At 41.7% G+C, this 26017-nt stretch overlaps 1 protein-coding gene across 2 annotated transcripts in view; it reads left to right on the top strand.

Annotated features, from left to right (window-relative positions):
• Window positions 1-26017, top strand: part of LOC139468509 (neuronal acetylcholine receptor subunit alpha-10-like) — a 201594-nt gene that overhangs the window by 48616 nt on the left and 126961 nt on the right. For both annotated transcript variants that reach the window (XM_071250502.1, XM_071250501.1), the window contains exon 2: window positions 12482-12536. The gene's annotated coding sequence lies outside the window, so the exon portion shown is untranslated. The remainder of the gene's footprint in view (window positions 1-12481; window positions 12537-26017) is intronic.

Below are 26017 nucleotides of genomic sequence, written 5' to 3'. Positions count from 1 at the left end.
AGAGGATAGTCCATGCGAATTATAATGTTTCTCTCATCGAGCGACGGAGGAAATGAAAATATCTTCTTTTCGTGTAAATATCTCCTTCCCTACCCCTCAATCGATCAGAGTATCATGATATTTCACTCGACAAATGTTATATCCTCTACATCGTTTGAAAATAAATTGCGAGCCTTCGAAAATATCTCCCGTCCCTCATACGAGATGGGAGAAACATGACATTTCACGAGACACGTGGAATATACTATTAATTATATACTTTTTGTGTAGTTGTCATATCAAGTGTAATGTTCACTGCAATGAAAATATCACTTTCTCAAATTCAAAATCCTCAGTCTTTCAAAGGAGAAGTGTATAATAAATACTATTCATACACACGAGGGTAGTAATCTTTTCGTGAAATGATGCCATTCTTACAATGTTCGAAATATTAATTGTATGTTTGTTCGCTTAAACAACTTTAGAAGCAATATATGATTGTATTTCTTGAGTAAGTACCACTCCGCATTTATTTCATGGTGCAAACCATATAGGGGTGAACAATTGACTTACCTTTGCATGTGTTTGTGTAGGCTGTCACCGGTTGGGCAGGATACGCTCACCTATTCGTGAACACATCGTATCATCACTATTTGATAGTGATTCTTAACACATGCTCATGATATAGTCGAAATCGCACAATCGACTCTTAGCAGAGAATTCTTTAAAATATGGAAAGGGTCTTATCACATATATTATAATGTGTGCATAAACGTCCACGCATTGGAAAAAACCTTCTCTTAACGTAGTTTAGGTAGCGGGAAAGCATCGCATCGATGTATAAGGCTTTTAAAAGTAACGTTTATTTGCGTATTTTTGGAAGGTGATACCAAGTTTGTCGGACTGGTTTATTGCTTTGGTAAGACTGCTGATAATACGACACTGTTTGTCATCCGATCAGCGTTCATCTGCATCCGCCATTGTGGCAACCCGGTTCTCCTTTCATTCTGACCCTGAATATCGATGGGCGTGGCTTGTCGGGAAGACCTCACGTTGAACTGTTTCCTTCTCTGGGTTGTGCGGAACCCACTCCGTGGTCTGGTGGTAGAGCGTCCGCCCGGAGAGCGGAAGGTCCGGGGTTTAACGATGGTACTTGTTGCTACCTTGTCTAATGCTCGGCATCAAGGTTCTAAAGCAAGGATTGGTCCGCTCGGAGAGAGTATACTGTGTCTCAGTGGGGTATTCATGTTAAACTGCGGCATGGTATCGCATTAGTCCGGACTAGTACAAGCACACACACACACACACACACATGCATGCACGTCGCTAAATAGGTGCAATAACCTTGGACGCGACGTTAAATCCCATTTCACCTCCAAATTTCACCTCTGGGTTGTGCTGTATCTAAGACAATGTACCAGTACGCTCGGCGTCGTCCCACAATAAATATCGTACGAGAACCTCTTGGCCTCTCGGAAAATCAGCGGATGACAGTGTATAGGCTGAAGAAGGGAAAATGGTGGCTCCGCCTGGTGTTGAACGTTGTTTCCGGATATCCAAGCCTTGAATCTGGGCATCCATGTTGACATTATCGCTGCGGAAGGCGCCTTGAGACGACCAGGGCCACAATACACCACACACTTCGGTCGCTGTCAAGAGGTTGGGGTAAATATTTTGCCTCTTCCGGTGTTGAATATGCTTGCTAGGTCTCCTCCCATGGCACAGCAATTGTTCTGTCTTGCCCTCATCCCCATTAACCCCTCCCACACCAATCAGCCCAACCTGGCCTCACTCCCCCCACACCTTGCCCCTCCCTCACTCTGAGGGAAACATGTGCACAATCAATACCAGCAACGTCATCCAACAGCCACGCCACGGCCTCAATCATTTGGGGATTCGGGGACGATATTTCATCAATGGTTTCAGCGTCTGGGTGTTCTGTAGTCCTTGAAGGGAAATTTGAGCAGTTACTCGATCATGTAAAATATGATTGGAATCTTTAGAGACATTCAACCAGTGCGATATTTGCTGTAGTGTCTTATTTCTATCACTGGTCAAATTTACAAGAGGATTTCTGAGACGAGATTGGAAAGACAATGTAAGGTAACGTGGTAGTGCTTTTCCACAAGGTCTCAAAGAAACCGAAAATGTCTTTGAAAGTCACTGCCCCTCTTGACCGGAATCCCATGGGTATTGTTTTTACGACTGCTTTGATTTTTAATTATCGTGTGTGGAATGTCGAGAAACGAAACAGAAAACGTCTGACTGGCGAGTCAGACATGAAACATCTCCCATCATGCTTTGATGTCAGGAAACGTTAGTGCACACGCCCAGCATTCCCTGTGCGTACTGTATGTCAGCCACAATCAATACAGCAAGTACACACGATAATACACACTGTATGTCGGCCACAATCAATACAGCAAGTACACACGATAATACACACTGTATGTTAGCCACAATCAATACAGCAAATACACACGATAATACACACTGTATGTCGGCCACAATCAATACAGCAAGTACACACGATAATACATACTGTATGTCAGCCACAATCAATACAGCAAGTACACACGATAATACACACTGTATGTCGGCCACAATCAATACAGCAAGTACACACGATAATACACACTGTATGTCAGCCACAATCAATAAGCAAGTACACACGATAATACACACTGTATGTCGGCCACAATCAATACAGCAAGTACACACGATAATACATACTGTATGTCAGCCACAATCAATACAGAAAGTACACACGATAATACATACTGTATGTCAGCCACAATCAATACAGCATGTACACACGACAATACATACTGTATGTCAGACACGATTGGTACACCTGCAATACACACTGTATGTCAGACACGATTGGTACACCTGCAATACACACTGTATGTCAGACACGATTGGTACACCTGCAATGCACACTATATGTCAGACACGATTGGTACACCTGCAATACACACTGTATGTCAGACACGATTGGTACACCTGCAATACACACTGTATGTCAGACACGATTGGTACACCTGCAATACATACTGTATGTCTGACACGATTGGTACACCTGCAATATACACTGTATGTCAGACACGATCGGTACACCTGCAATACACACTGTATGTCAGACACGATCGGTACACCTGCAATACACACTGTATGTCAGACACGATCAGTACACCTGCAATACACACTGTATGTCAGACACCATTGGTACACCAGCAATGCACACTGTATGTCAGACACGATCGGTACACCAGCAATACACACTGTATGTCAGACTCGATTGGTACACCTGCAATACACACTGTATGTCAGACTCGATTGGTACACCTGCAATACACACTGTATGTCAGACACGATCGGTACACCTGCAATACACACTGTATGTCAGACACGATTGGTACACCTGCAATACACACTGTATGTCAGATTCGATTGGTACACCTGCAATACACACTGTATTTCAGACACGATCGGTACACCAGCAATGCACAGGCGGTCTAAAATACAATCTTGTTACCTAGTTCAAATAACCAACAAACTCAATCCTTTCACTTGAACCTAACCTCCAACTTTACGATCAGCACTTTTGATGGTAAGGTAAAATGATACGATCTCCACTGTCTTGATATGATATTCAGGCGATACAAGATACAGGGGGGTTACCAGGGTACAGTCTCCACAATAAGATGTAAGATACATTGGTCGAACAATTACAATAATTATGAATAACGTCTGCCGTACACCTTAGAGGGTACATAGTTTAAGTGTTGGAGTTCATATGAAACGCCAGGTCGCAGCCTTTGTTCTGTCACTGTGTGTAATGTAATACTTTATTTAAGCTATTACAAACAGTATACTCAATACGAAGCATATTTTCAATGTGAGGAATATGTCAGTGCCTCTGTATAACTCGAAAAGACAGAAAATGTCAGTGCCTCTGTATACCTCAATAAGACAGAATATGTCAGTGCCTCTGTATAACTCGATAAGACAGAATATGTCAGTGCCTCTGTATAACTCGATAAGACAGAATATGTCAGTGCCTCTGTATAACTCGATAAGACAGAATATGTCAGTGCCTCTGTATAACTCGATAATATAGAATTTGTCAGTGCCTCTGTATAACTCAATAAGACAGAATATGTCAGTGCCTCTGTAAAACTCGATAAGACAGAATATGTCAGTGCCTCTGTATAACTCGATAAGACAGAATATGTCAGTGCCTCTGTATAACTCGATAATATAGAATATGTCAGTGCCTCTGTATAACTCGATAAGACAGAATTTGTCAGTGTCTCTGTATAACTCAATAATATAGAATATGTCAGTGCCTCTGTATAACTCGATAAGACAGAATATGTCAGTGCCTCTGTAAAACTCGATAAGACAGAATATGTCAGTGCCTCTGTATAACTCGATAAGACAGAATATGTCAGTGTCTCTGTATAACTCGATAATATAGAATATGTCAGTGCCTCTGTTTAACTCGATAAGACAGAATTTGTCAGTGTCTCTGTATAACTCAATAATATAGAATATGTCAGTGCCTCTGTATAACTCGATAAGACAGAATATGTCAGTGCCTCTGTAAAACTCGATAAGACAGAATATGTCAGTGCCTCTGTATACCTCAATAAGACAGAATATGTCATTGCCTCTGTATAACTCGATAAGACAGAATATGTCAGTGCCTCTGTATAACTCGATAAGACAGAATATGTCAGTGCCTCTGTATAACTCGATAAGACAGAATATGTCAGTGCCTCTGTATAACTCGATAAGACAGAATATGTCAGTGCCTCTGTAAAACTCGATAAGACAGAATATGTCAGTGCCTCTGTATAACTCGATAAGACAGAATATGTCATTGCCTCTGTATAACTCGATAATATAGAATATGTCAGTGCCTCTGTATAACTCGATAAGACAGAATTTGTCAGTGTCTCTGTATAACTCAATAATATAGAATATATCAGTGCCTCTGTATAACTCGATAAGACAGAATATGTCAGTGCCTCTGTAAAACTCGATAAGACAGAATATGTCAGTGCCTCTGTATACCTCAATAAGACAGAATATGTCATTGCCTCTGTACAACTCGATAAGACAGAATATGTCAGTGCCTCTGTATAACTCGATAAGACAGAATATGTCAGTGCCTCTGTAAAACTCGATAAGACAGAATATGTCAGTGCCTCTGTATACCTCAATAAGACAGAATATGTCAGTGCCTCTGTATAACTCGATAAGACAGAATATGTCAGTGCCTCTGTATAACTCGATAAGACAGAATATGTCAGTGCCTCTGTATAACTCGATAAGACAGAATATGTCAGTGCCTCTGTATAACTCGATAAGACAGAATATGTCAGTGCCTCTGTAAAACTCGATAAGACAGAATATGTCAGTGCCTCTGTATAACTCGATAAGACAGAATATGTCATTGCCTCTGTATAACTCGATAATATAGAATATGTCAGTGCCTCTGTATAACTCGATAAGACAGAATTTGTCAGTGTCTCTGTATAACTCAATAATATAGAATATATCAGTGCCTCTGTATAACTCGATAAGACAGAATATGTCAGTGCCTCTGTAAAACTCGATAAGACAGAATATGTCAGTGCCTCTGTATACCTCAATAAGACAGAATATGTCATTGCCTCTGTATAACTCGATAAGACAGAATATGTCAGTGCCTCTGTATAACTCGATAAGACAGAATATGTCAGTGCCTCTGTATAACTCGATAATATAGAATATGTCAGTGCCTCTGTATTACTCGATAAGATAGAATATGCCAGTGCCTCTGTGTAACTCGATAAGAAGCCTTCAGTCGGCATCCTGTATTCCTCACAACTCATGTCCCTTGTCATGGAGTCACTATCCAATGATCTCAGGGTAATCACTGGTGACCCGCGGATGCTGAAAAAAAGTTGAGTTTGCTTTATGCACGGATAACGGAAAACGAGATGAAATGCTTACGATAAACAAATACGATCCATCAGCAGCAAAGGTTTATAGGGATGAGATGCACTACCTGACATCTTGGGATTCAGTGTCATGACCAGACACCGTGCACTATGTTCCCTTATAACAACTATAATAAACATATAAACATACACTAAACTGTTTGCACTGATGAGTTAATGTCGCACTTGAGATGCGTTTTGTAAAGTAAGACTTGCACCATAAACACATACGGTTATCAAAATCATTTTGTATATGTTGGTCTTAAAGATGTACGTTCTTATGAGAATGTGATACCTTAATGCGTATTTCATGCACGGGCAAGGTTACAAAAACGCTTTGTGGTGCGTTGTGTGCAACAAACAGATCGAGGTTTAAAGAATACAATGTATTACTGCCTGTGTCATATAAAGATAAAAGTTTTAAAGAACACTCAGTAATAAGTATTGAACAATAAATGGTAATTTTAAGAACGCCTATAAACAGACTTTTAAGAACGCCATCTGTTAATTATGGTGCCATAAACCTTTAAAATGTAAAAGAATGCGATATACTACCTCTTGTGATGCCATAAACAGATCAGGTTCATAAGAACGTTATATAGTACTACTTGAAGAAAATCATATCAGGAACTTTCAAAAGTGTTGCTATATTATAACGGTAACGCTATTTTTCATGGCATTATTATTTGCAGAAGCCCGGGGTCTTCCATAACTGCCCGACGAAAGAAGGTAGTTCAAAAGACCGATGGCTTCTGCAAATGATAATACCCTAAAAAAAAAGGGTTACCGTTATTATAGCTAAAACGGATGGAATTTGTTATCAAATAAAAAGAAACAACAATATCGGTTTTGAAACATTTACTGCAATCAACACGAATGTCACTGACCCACTTTTACCAATGTGGAAACGTCATAGAACAAACCAGATGACGTCATTAAACGTGACGTCACTTTCCCTACCCTATGACGTCACCTCACAACGGGCGTGATAATGGCCGGTCGTCAAGCAATATGAGGGCATTATCAAGTTACAGTGGCCCGCTCATTTCTGATAACGTGCGGGCGGTTTAATGATAAACAGAAAATGTAACCGTTTATAAGAACGTGATTCATTATTATCTGGTGCAATTATGATATGTAGTTTTATAGCATGCAATTAAGCAATTAATATTGCCAGAAATGGGCTTCAAGCATTGTACCCATGTTGGAAATCGAACCCGGGTCTTCGGCGTGACGAGCGAACGCTTTAACTGCTAGGCTACCCGACGGCTTCTTGTGTTTACAACGAGTGAGTGAGTGTGGTTTTACGCAGCTTTACGCAATATTCCAGCAATATCACGGCGGGGAACACCTGAAATGGGCCTCACACATTGTACATATGTCGGGAATCGAACCCGGGTCTTTTGCCTGACGAGCGGACGCTTTAACCACTAGGCTACCCTACCGCTCCTTGTGTTTACATAACTCTTTGTATTATTTCTTGTATCATAAACAAGATGCTTCAACTTTCCGAACTTACTGTTGAATTTGGTTAGAACACGATGCATTGAGCATGTTTGCATTGTGCCATGCAGATGTCTGTAGGCGTATGTTTGCACAATGTCACGCAGATGTCTGTAGGCGTATCTTTGCACAATGTCACGCAGATGTATGTAGGAGTATGTTTGCACAATGTCACGCAGATGTCTGAAGGAGTATGTTTGCACAATGTCACGCATATGTCTGTAGGTGTATGTTTGCACAAAATGTCACGCAGATGTCTGTAGGAGTATGTTTGCACAATGTCACGCAGATGTCTGTAGGCGTATGCTAGCACAATGTCACGCAGATGCCTGTAGGCTTATGTTTGCACAATGCCACGCAGATGTCTGTAGGCGTATCTTTGCCCAATGTCACACAGATGTCTGTAGGCGTATCTTTGCCCAATGTCACGCAGATGTCTGTAGGCGTATCTTTGCCCAATGTCACGCAGATGTCTGTAGGCGTATCTTTGCCCAATGTCACGCAGATGTCTGTAGGCGTATCTTTGCCCAATGTCACGCAGATGTCTGTAGGCGTATCTTTGCCCAATGTCACGCAGATGTCTGTAGGCGTATCTTTGCCCAATGTCACGCAGATGTCTGTAGGCGTATCTTTGCCCAATGTCACGCAGATGTCTGTAGGCGTATGTTTGCAAAATGTCACGCAGATGTCTGTAGGAGTATGTTTGCACAATGTCACGCAAATGTCTGTAGGCGTATGTTTGCACAATGTCACGCAGATGTCTGTAGGAGTATGTTTGCACAATGTCACGCAAATGTCTGTAGGCGTATGTTTGCACAATGTCACGCAAATGTCTGTAGGCGTATGTTTGCACAATGTCACGCAAATGTCTGTAGGAGTATGTTTGCACAATGTCACGCAGATGTCTGTAGGAGTATCTTTGCACAATGTCACGCAAATGTATACTTTTACGGAGACCTGGATGCAAGCTGTTACTGCAAACATCGTGTCTTGTTGTTGCGTAATATAGGCATACTCTGTTCGAACATGTCACGGAATATGTAAGTATTTATAAAACAGCATTGATAAATGATATTGATTTCATATATTGATAGCGCATGGTGGGTGATGTAAGGTCTACCCAAGGCGTTGGTGTAGTTGGAATCGTGAATCCGCAATCAATTTATGCTATTCTTCTGCAAGTGAATGTGAAGTTGCAAGATTGCAAAGGGATATGGCATGGGTTTCTTTTTACAAAATGTCAATACTCAACATGCTAAACCGGGGCTCGTTTGGATCTCGACAAGGCGTCGATAGAGTCACGAAGATAGAATGTCGATGATCACTCTGCAACGGAATACAATCCACATTATTCCCACAATAAACCATCTTGTCACGTGTTTGGACATTTGTTATTATGGCATGTTCCTAGTTGACATGGATATCTTTATCACACTTGGTGTATACTCGTTATGATGGCATACCATCAACAGATGCTATATATGTAATATATACAAGGTATCGTTGAATATGTTCAGCCAATATGATGTATACCCGCCATCCATTAGTATATTCATCAGAGGTGGCATCTACTCGTTGTGATGGAAGACCATCAACAGATGCTATATATGTAATGTATACAAGGTATCGTTGAATATGTTCAACTAATATGATGTATACCCGTCATCAATTAGTATATTCATCAGAGGTGGAATCTACTCGTTGTGATGGAAGACCATCAACAGATGCTATATATGTAATACATACAAGGTATCGTTGAATATGTTCAGCTCATATGATGTATACCCGCCATCCATTAGTATATTCATCAGAGATATACTCTCATATAGCGTGATGTATGCCGCCATCATGAAATACCCTCATATGATGGTATGTATACCAAGTATCATGAAATATCCCAAAATTATGGTATATATACCCACTATCATGATTATCCTCATATGCCGTGATATATACCCGCCAAAATGAAATACTCTCACATAGCGTGATGTATGCCACCATCATGAAATACCCTCATATGATGGTATATATGCCCACTATCATGCATCTCCTCTTATGCCGTGATATATACCCGCCATCATGAAATACTCTCACATAGCGTGATGTATGCCACCATCATGAAATACCCTCATATGATGGTATATATACCAACTATCATGAATATCCTCATATGGCGTGATATATACCCGCGTTCATGAAATACATTTATATGATGGTATATGTACCCAGTATCATGAAATACCCTTATATCATGGTATATATACCCACTATCATGAAATACCCTAATGTGCCGTGATATGCCCTAATATAGCGTGATACATACCTCTTACAACGCAATACACTTATGTGGCATAATGCTTTCCCACAGACGTGATATGCATTAGTGAGTGAGTGTGTGAGTTAGGTTTAACGCCGCTTTTAACAGTATTCCAGTTATATCACGGCGTGTCAGCTTAATGTGGGAGGAAAGCCCGAAGTGATGCAGGTCTCAGACGTTTACCACTTCGGTGAAACCCACGAGCACGGGTATGGTGCTGACAAACCTAGAAACGTAATCAGGGCGAACCTGGATTCGAACCCACAATCATAGGTTTCTGGCGTGCCCAAGGGACGCAATTCTGCACAGCGAATCGCGGCGCCTTAGACGGCTGGGCCACCCGTGCCCCCGTGATATGTATTAGCTGTCATGGAATACATGTGATGTTTACCTACCATCACAAGATGTGCTGGCGTTATATATACCCGTTATAACACCTCACATTAATTGTTATATAAATCCCCTATTATCGAATACCCTCAGCCGGTGTAGTATGTATAGGGATTGTATACTGCTCGGATATATAGTAATCCATCTGATGCCATACAGACATTAATAAGTTACACTTCATAAGACGTGTGAGACCTTATGTACTACTTATAATTTGACAAGGTGTACATAAGAATTAATCTGTCACATATTACGTGTTGTGTTGGAATTTTCTTTGTGATGGCCTGCGACGTCAGTATTCAATGTATTGACAAAGCTGTTTCAACAGATCCTCTTAACCTTTTCGCTCAATGAAGCTGAAATTGTGATCCCAGGAATTTTGTCAATAGAACATGCTTACGACATTTCGATCCGGTAACTGAAATTAAAGATGTCAGATTGGTCGATTATTCGGACAAGTTTCATTACTGTCACAATAGAGCCACATGAAAACACACAGTCACATGAAAACAAACAGTCACATGAAAACACACAGCCACATTAACACACACAGTCACGTGAAAACACATGTAAACGCAACCATATGAAAACACACTGTCAAAAGAAATCACACAACCACATGAAAACAAACGGTCACATGAAACAACACAACAATATCAAATCACACAGCAACATGAAAACACAAAGCAATATGAAAAAACGCAACCATTTGAGCACACACAACCACATGAAAACACACAAACAAATGAAAACACATAGTCATATGAAAGCACACAAACAAATGAAAACACATAGTCATATGAAAGCACACAAACAAATGAAAACACATAGTCATATGAAAACACACAAACAAATGAAAACACATAGTCATATGAAAACACACAAACAAATGAAAACACATAGTCATATGAAAACACACAAATAAATGAAAACACATGGTCATATGAAAACACACAAACAAATGAAAACACATAAACATATGAAAACACACAAACAAATGAAAACACATAGTCATATGAAAACACACAGCCACATGAAAGCAAACGGCCACAAGAAGGCACATAGTCACATGAAAACACACAAACAAATGAAAACACATAGTCATATGAAAACACACAAACAAATGAAAACACATAAACATACGAAAACACACAAACAAAAGAAAACACATAGTCATATGAAAACACACAGCCACATGAAAGCAAACGGCCACAAGAAAGCTGTTCAAACTTGTAATTGAGATGCTAAAGTAATTCAGATGTAACCTGTCAAGTGTTCGTCTCGGAATATTCCGGTGCCCTACACACCCCAATCGTGAATGACATGTAGCCTAGTGGTTAAAGCGTTGGCTCGTCACGCCGAAGACCCGGGTTCGATTCCCGACATGGGTACATTGTGTGAAGCCCATTTCTAGTGTCCCCCGCCATGACATTGCTGGAATATTGCTAAAAGCGTCGTAAAACCACACTCACTCACTCACGTGGTCTATGCTCACTCACTCACTCACTCACTCACTCACTCACTCACTCACTCACTCACTCGCTCGCTCACTCACTCACTCACTCACTCACTCACTCACGTGAATGACAATCAGCATAAACCATCCACCAACGTGGTCTATGCATCAGATATGACACTTCTGTAAATTGCACATATGCATATAACCTTATGGTAACACAGACACGAAACAGGACAATTCACTCGGTAATAGCGAGGAGCATACTGGAACATTTTAACTTAATGGATCTACAAGAAACACGTGTCACTCTGGTTGTCATGCTTGTCTTGTAAATTGTGTTCTTTGTTACCTACAGTTATTACATGACATTTGACGACATCCCCGTGTCCTTGGCCCTAACACGTTGCTCACTCGCTGACATGTGTTGTTTTGCTTCGAGCTAAACTACTTCCTCTACATGTTTGGTAAATTGCCATATGAGTACATATAGGTAGGTGTCACATACCATTGTGAAATAACTAACTAGGCTTTTGTTGCATTTGAGGGTCTTTGTCTTTGGCAAAAATGAAAATATTCCACATCCGTGTTCTTTGTAACATTTGTTTTATAAGGAAGAGGATTTATTGATGTCAACTTATTTATTATGATGAACACAAAATTTCGGAATATATGCTTACTCCTTCATCATTCACCTGATGAAGGAGTAAGCATATACTCCAAAACGTTGTGTTCCTCATCAAAAAGAAGTTGACGTCCATACATTCTTTTTCTTATGTGTACCACTTCTAAAAGCCTTTCAAAGACTTGATTTGTTTTATGTAAGTGAATGTTTTTTTTCAGGCCGATTCTCAGATGTGTGCATAACCCGAAATTCACTGACGCCCGGACAACACAGGTGAGTTATTGCCCGTACAAGCTACTTGATGCATGTTACTTGACTTGCCTTTGCATGTGTTTGTGAGATCCACCGGTGGGCAGGGTACGCTCACCCTGTTATCATCACTGTTATCTGTTATCATCACTGTTTGATGGTGATTATTAAACATATGCTTACGATATAGTCGGAATCATACAATGGACAGGGATCAAAGACTTTTGTTTAAAGCTATGAAAGTACACATGACATGTTACGGCATCTCAGTAGACACATCATGTAACGGCTCACTAGGAGATCTATAAACCACGATACGGGTCCGTAGGGACTTTGTGAGGATCAGGATTTAGGGTCGACTGCATCGATACGGTTCATGAAGGACAGTATGGAGGACGCTTTGCCAAGAATAGTTTGTCAAGGGCATGCTATAAAACATGGGGGTGAGATCGGGAACACCTTTATCAAGAACACGTCCTAAGATGTTCACCGGTCTGTGTCGGGAGTGTTCAGCCGTTTTACATTTGGGTAACAGCATGGTGACAATACAAAACAAGTCAATTCGTTCATAGGCATTTGGACGTTGGAAGAAGATGTGATGCGTTTTACAGACAACAACTGCTTTGTTATTTTTAGCGGCGTTTTAAGGCTCCTTGATGCCTCTTCCTCATGTGAATAACAAAATTGGGTGGTTCGTTATTCGACATTAAATATGAGGCATTAAGAGACCTCAATCTGTTCAATTCCAACTTCCTGAAGAACATTATCACCAACTAGGACATTACCTCAGAGGTAGCCTTGGAACCTCGTTACCTTCAGTAAAGAAGTTGCTATCCATGAAAATAATCACCTCTTATACTGAACTAATTTATAGATGAGATATACAAAGACGTATTCTTAGGGGTATATGGCCATGTTTGTGATCGTGTTTGTTCGTACTATATCAAGAACAAATGACATGGAACTCATATAGAACATGTCTTCAATTTCCAAATTTGACGCATCAGTGACAAAAATGATCCAATTCCCAGTTTGTACTTGTACCATATGGTCCCATATTTTTTAGGTGAACATTTGACCTGCCTATGCATGTGTTTGTAACGGGTGCCACCCCTGGGGCAGGATACGCTCACCGTTTCGCGAACACCTGGTATCATCACTATTTGATACATTGCTACAAACAATGTGGTAGATGCAGAGAGCATGTTTATGCGGACGTGGTAAACAACTAAGTATATGGATCGTATGAATAATATATCTTAGCTGGAATTGCATCATAGGATCATAGGATATGTTCTAAGAGAGCGATTTTGTCTGTGAACGAAGGAGCTGGACAATTGTTTTTCTGAAACCTGTAGGAGTAGGATACGCTTACATTATCGCGAATACCTTGTTTCGCCACTGTTTGATAGTGGCGAAACCAGATGTTCGCCACTATTTGATAGTGGCGAAACCAGGTGTTCGCGAAAAGATGAGCGTATGCTAATCCCATCGCTTCAAGCAATACAAGCAGGGTTATAGGTTGTATATTTAGCTTCAAGCGACACAAGCTGGGTTAGAGGTTGTGTATTGAGCTTCAGGCAATACAAGCAGGGTTAGAGGTTGAGTATTGAGCTTCAAGCAACACACAAGCAGGGTTAGAGGTTGTGTATTTAGCTTCAAGCAACACAAGCAGTGTTAGAGGTTGTGTATTGAGCTTCAAGCAATACAAGCAGGGTTAGAGGCTGTGTGTAGAGTCTCAGGCAACACATGCAGGGTTATAGGTTGTGTATTTAGCTTCAGGCAATACAAGCAAGGTTATAGGTTGGGTATTGAGCTTCAGGCAATACAAGCAGGGTTATAGGTTGGGTATTGAGCTTCAGGCAACACAAGCAGGGTTATAGGTTGGGTATTGAGCTTCAGGCAACACAAACAGGGTTATAGGTTGGGTATTGAGCTTCAAGCAACACAAACAGGGTTAGAGGTTGTGCATTTAGCTTCAAGCAACACAAACAGGGTTAGAGGTTGTGTGTTGAGCCTCAGGCAATACAAGCAGTGTTACCGGCTTTTTACCGGTGTTTTGTACTTCCAGCAATACACACAGGGTTATAGGTTGTTGATGTAGCTTCAAGCAATACATGCAGGGCTAGAGGTTGTATATTGAGCTGTTAGAGGTTGTGTTTTGAACTTCCAGCAATACAAGTAGTGTTACCGGTTGTGAATTGTACTCTACCAGTTATACTACATGTGGTGGTGTGGTACTACTGTCAATACTCACTGTATTGCAGGTCGTACATTCAGCTTCTGTCAATACTAACTTTATTGCAGGTCGTACATTCAAATCTGTCAATACCAACATTATTGCAGATGGCGCATTGTGCCTTAGGCAATTTCAACAGTTTTGCATGGCTTGTTTTGAACTCTTTAAACACAAGCACCATCTCAAGTCGACTATTAAACAGCAATAGCGAGAACAATCAGTTCAGTATGTTCTTCAGGCCATTGTGCTGATGTGAGTGACCGGGTGGTGTGTTGAGGAAGGGGGGGCTTTTGTGGACGTCACCGACCGCCTAGGGACCGTTACCACGACATGCCAACACAACACAACAAAACGTCGCCTTTGTATAGGGCATTACCAAATGCACTCACAACAAATTGAAGAAATAAATCCCTCATGAAGGGGCTATTGTTACGATTCTAACGCATGATAAAAGTGATTGTTCTTGTGTCTTGTTCAAATCGATTTCTGTTTGATCACGTGTATTCTGCTAAGCGGTATTCTGCCAACACATTTCTCACTGTTGGTATGGCACTGGGTTCGGCATCCGTCACCATAACGTTTGTCTTCCAGTAACGACGTGCATGACATCAACTCATGTAGGTAATTCAAGCACTAAGTTATCCAAGTACTGTAAAAAACATACTCATCTTTATAACACTAATGGTTACGTCCTTATCAGTGTAGCTATCTAACCACGCACATACGGTACTCTACCATATGTCTGTTCTAAGAGAGCGATATATAAATATATCCGTCTGTATCGCATTGCAGGCAGCGACGCTCATCTCAGTCCTTACGTTGCAGCCATACAAGTCGTATACTTGTGTATGACACAGAGGCGAGAGATACATTTTACCTTATTTGGATGGATTGCGCAGTATAAATGTAGAGAAATTATCAACACAACAGAACTGTGTATAATAAACACCAGGCATTAGCTCTTGAACTGTTGATTCTGAGTGCTTTATCCAAACAGTCGAGGTGTATTTTAGTCCACGGAATAACAACGCGCGCAGTGATGTTTTAACGATCATTGTGTACCGTATTGAAGGCAAATGCACGTGGTATGTCTTGGCGTAGGGGTGAATATTGTTCCGAGAAATACCCACTCGCGAGGTAGTGTTTCTATTTTGGGGTTATAGACGCATCTTTGCAATAATATCATGCGCTAGCTCTAGGGATACCGATACAAAGGGTATTATCTCAACAACCGTATCGTATATCACTAGGGACACCGTTTTACTTCGGCAGACGTTTTGTTTACCTTTACATAGGGACTACCAAAAGATAAGGTATTCCAGCAAAAGAGTACGTATGCGTTAGAGTGAGTGAGTGAGTTGGATTCAACGCCGCTTTTAACAGTATTCCAGTTATATCACGGCGTGTCAGCTTAATGTGGGAGGAAAGCCCGAAGTGATGCAGGTCTCAGACGTTTACCACTTCGGTGAAACCCACGAGCAAGGGTATGGTGCTGACAAACCTAGAAACATAATTGGGGCGAACAGGGATTCGAACCCACAATCATAGGTTTCTGGCGTGCCCAAGGGACGCAACTCTCAAAGCGAATCGCGGCGCCTTAGATGACTGGGCCACCACGTCAAGTAGTAATGGATTCAATTAAGAATGTTGCATTCACGTCAAGGATTCTTTTAATTTTCAAAGCCCTCTTCACGTCAACTCTTCTATGGTTTTATAAAAGGTATCTGAACAACAAGGGTGCAATGACTTCATGAAAACCATGTTGGTATGTCAAGAATGCTATGCATCTATGAAAGCATTGGGATTGCATTCCTCAGTCAATCGCCTTGTTTAATAAGACAAAACAGCTATCTTCCAAGCTTGCAATGGTTTTTTAAAAAATCATTGAAGTAACACACTGTGCCTGGGGTCGATACAGTGTCAGGTCGATATCTTCCACAAGGTTCCACGCCCATGCGTCTCGGGCTGTCGTCCTCCACCTGGTGATGTCGCTGCTGTCGGTGCTGTTACCGCCTCGGTAGGCAAGTAGACCACAGACTGCAATATTAATTGCGTCGAAACCTACAGTGCCGTTAGACACGGCTTTACGGTTGAGTTACATGAATACTACGGATCATGAAGCTGCCTGCAACGAGATAGGTTCCGCTTGCTAATGTGCATATAGGTGTCTTACTGGAATATTGGAAACTGTACATCTACAGATATATTGTTATGAGGTGTCAACAAATTATATATAGTATAAATGTTCGGGGGGGGGGGGGGGCTATTTTTCATAATTATCATGGCATGGCCTGTTTAAAAAGTTTTTTTGGGAAAAGAGTGATTGTTTGTTTGTTGTTATTGTTGACTTTGTACTTACACTGGGGTACAGTATGTGCCAAAAACACAATCACTGACAGAAGAAGCATATTTCAGAACAGACAGTTGGTGCCTTAAACATACAAGGGTTGACTGAAGTACTATTAATGCTCTTAAAATCCTGAGCACTAGAACTGTGACTTCGCGGCTGTTTCTCAGTTAATACCACCACCACCACCACATACCACCACCACCAATAGATCAGTGACCGGGACGATGCCACTCTTCCTCAGTTAATACCACTGCAACTACATCAGCGAATGATAACATCACACTTTTCTCGAGTTAATATCACCACCATCACAGGATCTGCGACTGTTAGCATCCCACTGTTCCCGAGTTGATACCACCGCAACTACTTCAGTGACTGATAACATAAAACATTCCAAAAGTTAATATCACCGCAACTAGATCAGTGACCGATAACATCACACTTTTCTCGAGTTAATACCAACACCACAGGATCAGCGACCGATAACATCCCACTTTCCAAAAGTTAATACCACCGCAAATAGATCAGCGACCGATAACATCACACTTTCCAAAAGTTAATACCACCGCAAATAGATCAGCGACCGATAACATCACACTTTCCAAAAGTTAATACCACCGCAAATAGATCAGCGACCGATAACATCACACTTTCCAAAAGTTAATACCACAGCAACTAGATCAGCGATCGATAACATCTAACTTTCCAAAAGTTAATACCACCGCAAATAGATCAGCGATCGATAACATCTAACTTTCCAAAAGTTAATACCACCGCAAATAGATCAGTGACCGATAACATCACACTTTCCAAAAGTTAATACCACAGCAACTAGATCAGCGATCGATAACATCTAACTTTCCAAAAGTTAATACCACCGCAAATAGATCAGACACCGATAACATCACACTTTCTCAAACGTTAATACCACCGCAGCTAGATCGCCTACCGATACAAAAATTCCACTTTTGCCAAGTTAATACCAGCAATAGCAGATCAGTGACCGATAACATCCCTCTGTTCTCGAGTGAATGCCAACAATAGTCGGTCTGTAACCGATGTCACCCTACTGTTTCCGAGTTAATACCACCGCAACTAGATCAGTGACGAATAACACCCCACTGGTCCCGAGTTAATACTATTACCGCTAAATCAGTGACCGATAACAATCCACTGTTTCTTAATTAATACCACTGCCTCTAAATCAGTGACCGATATCATCCCACTGTTCCCAAGTTAATACCATCATCTAAAGATCGGTGACCGATAAACCATCGCTGTTCCGCAGTCCATACTACACCATTAGATCGGTGACCCATACACCATCGCTGTTCCTCGGATACTGGGTTCCCAACAATCTGTGACTTGAATAAAATCGTTGTTCGGGAGTTTCCATCCCCCACCAGCAGCCATGGGAGATTTCAGCGTGAACCTGCCTGGAGGAAGGGAAGTAACTGTGCAGTTCTAACGGTATTCCTGTTACTGATATGGTCATGGAGCGCTGATCGATATGCTTACATCTCACTGTAGATACCACTCAATTCACCGAGTTAGCTAACGGGAAGAAGCTCATCTGTCTGACATAGTGATAGCAGGACGTGTGCTGGTCCACGTTACTCTCAGTTACAGTTGGATGTCTTGGGGACACTGAGATATTTGTGTAGGTTGCAGCTAATGGTACACCTAGATACGGCATCACGGAGACAGATACTGTTACGTCCAAACAGGGGAAAAGATGCTCACAGACGCCGTTAAGTTGCGAAATGGGGAACTGCAAGAGCAGTCCTCGATACTGTTACATTGAGACATTGACCCAGAGGTCCTATATACTCCCACATACAGTATTACGGGGACAGGGGATTTCCGGGTGGAACGGTTCTTTTAACTCCCGTGTACCGTTACACTGGGGAAATGGGGGGGGGGGGGGGTTCCATGGGGAACGGTCCGATATACGCCTATGTACCGTTACACTGGGGTAGAGGAGACTTCTCTAGGTAGCTGTCCTATATACTTCCAGATACAGTTACACTGAGGCAGAGGAGGCTTAGTTGTGAGTTCTGGAAACACCCAGATACAGTTAGATAAGGACAAGGGATTTCTGTAGGGAACGGTCCTATATAGTCCCATGTATCGTAGTGAAACTACTGAGAGACAATGGTATGTGGAAATGTTATTTTTAATGTCTCATTAATTTCTTAATGATTGATCTGATTTGTTTCAACTATGAACACCTGCGATTGGTGTCAGCATCCTGGCCTTCCAGACAGGGTTGCGTCCCCTGACACTGGAAGACTTGCTGCGTTCAGTTGGAGAGCGTCCCTTGACGTCATTGTGAAAAGCTTCACGATGTCTTAATATTTGTAGAGGGATATTATGAGAGGCACACATAGCGCAGTTTATGTATTGTCTGTTTGTGAAGTTTCTTATTATGAAACAAAGTGAGCCCAGGGTATATTTAGCCCAGGGAGACCTCAGGCAAGTCTGGGACAGTCTCTTGCCGTTTCTCGTGTCGGGATGTCGACAACAAATAGCTAGTATATGTAGTTATTAATTAATGGCGAAATAGCCACAATTGCCACAGTTAAACTGATTCCCTCTATGGAAGGATATTGCAAGTGTAGTGCGCATATATTAACCAAGATAAATATGTATATTACTCCGCACCAGCTCCCCTCCTCTCAATTCCATTCAATTCAATGGTTTATTGTCTGAAAGGCCATTGCCCCATATACAAGTGTATACAAATGTGTTACATGAACGTACATTTATATTAACAAATATTATAGTATGCGGGATATCAATACAACAACTGACGGAACATAAATGGATGGATGGATGGATGTATAAAGATACTTGAACGTGTCAACTATTTTGCTTTGACAAAAGACGTATAAAGTTATTAGTACATATACATGATAATTACGAGATGGGTAAATATTCCATTTCGCTTTATATACAGGGCAAATAAACATTAAATGAAGTTCGTCTTAACACCCAGGTTACAAAAGAGACACTTTTCAATGTATAGATATTTTCCCTTATTCACTTTTAGATCACTTAGACATGTTTAAAAATCATGTATAAAAACCTATTGCGGACATGTATGAATTCCAAATTTGAAAGATACGTCGAGTGTTCTAGGAGATTTTTAATATGTCGTATCTTGAACTTTCTGAAAGTGTCGAATGCCAATTCTGTCGGAACGTATCTAGGGCCAGAGTACGAAGTTGTTATCAATGTCACCAATAGATTTCGATATCCATATAAACACAAAGCCATAATTTAAAACATTGAAGCATATACGGGAAGCCCATGTGTTGTCCCTAGTATTATCAAGATATACAAGCATATTATAAGTTTTCTTTTGCAAACAATGTTCAGGTATAACTATTTCAGCCAATAGCATAGGCTTCGTGTATAAGATGTAAGATATGGTGGAAACCTTCCACATTCTCCATAAACCATATCACTGTGAGTAGACATCCCCACATTCAGAAATATTTTCCAGGCGGACAGGAGAATCTTTTCGATAAAATAACACATTCGGCAGCCCCATATATCAAATTTGGGCTTTATTTGAGTTGTAACAACGCCAAGTTTATACACAACTGGCGCGAATTCTCTTTTGTCGATGAATTTAACATCGCCTTCCGTAAGTTTAATGTACTTGAGAATAATATTTCAAGGTATTTTTATTGTCCGACAATAGTCATATAATCACCTTTAAATGTCCGCTTTCAAGGCAAAAGGGCATCCTTTTTCTAACAATCATAATATTGGCATATATAACTTTATGTCAAGTTTCCATCTATCCAAATACATCGATATATTCAGTTGCTTCTGTAATCCTGGTATGGTGCTTCCCCATACACCAGTTTCACTTCACGTTAAAGCCGTCACCGCGATCTCCTATACACACGACATGTAAATATGTCTCTGTTCAATTTCGGTATGTCTCACTGTTACAGCCTGTAACTATGTCTCTGTTTGACGGTTTTCCTCCACTGGTCACCATCCACGAAGGCCTTTCTCGCGGTTACCCATCATACATTTGTCTCACTGACAGCGTTCGGACAGAGTCGGACTAGCGGGTTTACTCCTCAAAGTTCTGTTACCAAGTATTCCACAAAATTGGCTCCATGAAGGTCTGTGTTCGACGGGTACTTTCCCTGAAGGTCTGTGTTTGACGGGTATGTCCATGAATGTCCGTGTTTGACTGGTATTTTCCAGGAAGGTCTGTGTTTAACGGGGGTTTCATGAAGTTCTGTGTTTGGCAGGTATTTTCCAGGAAGGTATGTGTTTGATGGGTAGTTTCCAAAAAGGTCTCTCTTGAGGGGTATTTGCCATGAACGTCTGTGTTTAATGGGTATTTTCTAAAAAGGTCTGTGTGTGACAGGTATTTTCCAAGAAGGTCTGTGTGTGACAGGTTTTTTCCAGGAAGGTCTGTGTTTGATGGGTAATTTACAGAAGGTCTCTCTTAAGGGGTATTTGCCATGACGATCTGTTTTAGGGGTATTTTCCATGAAGCTAAGGTCTATGTTTCACGGGTATTTTCGAGGAAGATCTGTGTTTGATGTTTTCTTTCCACGAAGGTTTATGTTTGACAGGTGTCGTGGAAGGTCTTTGTTTGACTGGTATTTTCCATGAAGGTTTGTGTTTGACGGGTTTGTTCCATGGAGATCTGTATGTGACGAATGTACTCCACACGTGTGCGTGTATGAAGGATATCTTCATCAAGAGGTAGACCTTCCCCGGATACCTTTGTCTGTCGGATATATCAACTTACCCCAGCGTACGCTTAACATAAATTATTACCCAATTATGTTTGTCAAAGTTATATTCACTGATAATGATTTCCGAACAGGCGATGAATCTAATGCATCCTACCAAAGACTCAAAGAGGAGCATGTTTAATGTCGTTTAAAACTGTGGTTTGGAAGTCGCTATCATCCCATGATAATCTACTCAATTAGAGAGAATGATGAATAATTTATTTCCTTAGGATTTATGCATTTCTTCATATGTAGAATATTTCCCACCGCATTTGTTCATGTTCGCTTGAGGGTTATTTTCAATGTAAATCAATACATGATTGATTCTATATTACAGCAATTAGCTGCAGGAGTGAGCCTATTTCAGCTGCACGCGCACCCAGTGTCACGAGCAGGTGGCCCCCCGTAGTACTTACCGAGACATCACGACTAGCGCCCATTCATCTATGTCTAAACCAGTATTCATTATATAAGCTGTGTGTAAGTGCCAGCAAAACATGCCGACCACACTGTAGGCCCCGATCACAGAGTAAGGGAGATAACTCCTCGTCAGTACAGTTTGATTAATGTTTTGTTTTGTTTGTTTGCTGTTGCTTTGCTCAGTAATATTCCAGCTATATGACAGCGGTCGTTAAATAATCGAGTCTGGGCCGGAGAGAGAGACAAAAGCAGCAAAAAACAAACAAACAAAAAACAAAGTGTTTAAACCCACTCCCTACCATTGCGAGAATCAGGGTGTTGTTGATATCCACTCCCTGCCGTTGCGAGAGAACAGGGTGTTGATACCTACTCCTGACTGTTGCGAGAATCAGGGTGTTGTTGATATCCTCTCCCTACCGTTGCGAGGGAACAGGGTGTTGTTGATATCCACTCCCTACCGTTGCGAGAATCAGGGTGTTGTTGATATCCTCTCCCTACCGTTGCGAGAGAACAGGGTGTTGATACCTACTCCTGACTGTTGCGAGAATCAGGGTGTTGTTGATATCCTCTCCCTACCGTTGCGAGAATCAGGGTGTTGTTGATATCCTCTCCCTACCGTTGCGAGAATCAGGGTGTTGTTGATATCCTCTCCCTACCGTTGCGAGAATCAGGGTGTTGATACCTACTCCTGACTGTTGCGAGAATCAGGGTGTTGTTGATATCCTCTCCCTACTATTACGAGAGAACAGGGTATTGATACCTACTCCTGACTGTTGCGAGAATCAGGGTGTTGTTGATATCCTCTCCCTACTGTTGCGAGAGAACAGGGTGTTGATGCCCACTCCTGGTTGCGAGAATCAGGGTGTTGTTGATATCTACTCCCTACTATTGCGAGAAAACAGGGTACTGATGTCTACCCCTTAACGTTAAGGAAGCACGGGGTTTTACGAGAGTTGGGTGTTGCTACCACCCTCTACCGTTACGAGGGAGTGGGATGTTTGAAGTTGCTGTAGTGTATGGTGTGTCATAGTTAAGTCCTTCGGTTCTTAATACACGTTATGGAACGGTTCATGCTTATTTCATGGATGGTTTATATTGAATTCCCCTTCCTCGCCAGCAGCATCTTTGTATGAAGAACTTGCTCCGTGTCAAGGGCAACAACAGCTCGTAACGCTAATCGTGGTTGTTAATGGTATATCTTACAGACCATCTATCGATTATTTACCCACCAGACATACCGCCACAAATCGCTCCCATAATCATGTTAGAAACTTACCCTGTAAAATATATTTCGGGCTCGTAACTGCTAAAACTGTTTTTGTCGCCCTCGATATATTATCTCGTGTATCTCATCCAGTAGGTGAGCGTGGAGCCATCTATATGCAAATGCGGTGTTTAGTGTGGGACAGGCCAACACAGACGCTGATGATTCCCACCTCTGGATATACCGTGTACAATATCTAGATGCCTTGCTATTAGTTAGTTTGTAAGATTTGTGATCTCCAGTAAGGTGGGAAGATGAGTATTTGAGTTAAAATGGAAGATTTGGTCATTAGGAAGATATGTTGTTATGCCCAACTGTCACGTTGTGGTCTATTCGTTTTGATATTAGACTTCACAGGAGCATTGAGTTATTGTTATGTATTTGAAAACAGTCGCAGAGATGTGATGGACATCATTATGTAATTATGTAATTATGAAGATACAAGTGCACAGTGGGCCATCATTGCTCCATGCTCGTCCTGAAACCGACATGAAATACAAGTACAACCTTATATTAGCCTTCACTGCCCGTGAAGATCCGGGGTAGAATAGGTGTTCAGCAACCCATGCTTGCCGTAAAAGGCGACTATGCTTGTCGGAAGAGGCGACTAACGGGATCGGGTGGTAAAGCTCGCTGACTTGTTTGATGCATGTCATTGATCCCAATTGCGTGGATCGATGCTCATGTTGTCAATCACTGGATTGTCTAGACCAGACTCGATTATTTTCAGACCGCCGTCATATAACTGGCATAGTGCTGAGAGCGGTGTTAAACAGCAAACAAACAAACAAACAAACTTAACCTTCAGTGCTCCGTGCGCGTCCTTAAACCGACATGAAGATACAAGTACAATCTTAGCCTTCGGTGCTCCGTGCACGTCCTGAAACAGATTAAACATGGAGTGAGTGAGTGAGTGCCGCTTTGTGAAAGCACATCTCTGTTCGGGGCTTGCGGAAGGAGCACACACATTGTATGCAATGAATCCAAGTTGTGACAAGCCAATGTTGTTCACACTAGGCCACACAAGCGTCCCTTTGAGAGCGTGGGTGGCGCATTGAACGGTGATTACGATGTAAGACAAACTATGAATGGTCACTGAGGGAACCATCTGGGATTTCGGAAACCAGTGGTTGATAACATGAGCAACGAGTCACGATGTGATTCGGCTATGATAGTGCTACTGACTATAACAAAACATGTCACCGTGGCAGAAGAAAAAGAAACGTCACCCCAAGTATCATTGTATGAAAAGTTGTCATTTAAATATCTGGGTAATTTTTGTCAAAGTTTCTAAAATTTAACATTACCGAGCATCATGGTGTCGGGTGGAATTGGTCTTGCACAGAGGGTCGGCCCTATGGTCTTCCAGAACATCGGTCCAGGGAGAGGCAATGGTGTCACAGCAGCTCGGTACATTGATCAAGTCTTGAGACCACACGCCATACCTCATTTGGCACGTCGCCGCAACCACGAGTTTCACCATGATAACACCCGTGCCCACACTGCGAGAGCAATAAAAGACTTCCTCCAGCAGAATGGCATCAGAACCATGCAGTGGCCTGCCCTCAGTCCCGATTTAAATCCCATTGAGCACCTGTGGGACGAAATTAAAAGGCGGATGAATGACGTCCGACAAAGGCCGACAACTGCAGCTGAACTGGGTCAGGCGTTCCTCAGAGTGTGGGCTCAAGTGCCTATGACCTTCATCAACCGTATCATCCTTTCCATGAATCGGCGCTGCACGGCATTCATCAATGCACATGGCTTACACACGAGATACTGACTTGTGATGCCATTTTATCAGAGACTAGTGTTGTGTTTCACTTAAAGAACATTTGACACTTTAATTTCAATCTTGATGATCAGTTTTGCCAAGTGTCATCTTTTGAAAATGTCTCAAAGTATGTTTACCATGTTTGGACAAATAAGGTTTCTCATATATCTATCCATGGTGACGTTTCTTTGCGGTTCAATATATTACTACTGCAACTTAGTCATTCCCTGCACCTCATCTCACACTTCGTCACCTCTTTTTTAAACGAGTTACCCCAACTATCATCCCCTATCACCCCACTCCCATTTAATCCTACATCTACGCAATCACGCAATCACGCTACCACCACCACACCACCACATCCACACACCAACACAACACACACACACCAACACAACACACACACGCAATCACACTACCACCACCACACCACACACACACACATGCACACACAGAGACCACCATACACATGCCACACACACGCACACACCCACACACACCTGCTCCCACATCTACACACCACCACCACATCCACACCCATACACACCAACAACACACACACACACACACGCAATCACAATACCACCACCACACCACTACATCCACATACCCACACCAACACCACACACACACGCAATCACACTACCACCACCACACACCACACACAAACAGACCACCACACACAT

The sequence above is a fragment of the Haliotis cracherodii genome, unplaced genomic scaffold (assembly GCF_022045235.1).
Source record: "Haliotis cracherodii isolate W230 unplaced genomic scaffold, xgHalCrac1.p SCAF_2, whole genome shotgun sequence".
Lineage (NCBI taxonomy): Eukaryota > Metazoa > Mollusca > Gastropoda > Lepetellida > Haliotidae > Haliotis > Haliotis cracherodii.
The sequence above is the reverse complement of the archived record's forward strand: the minus strand, read 5'-3'. Positions and strand labels throughout refer to the sequence as shown.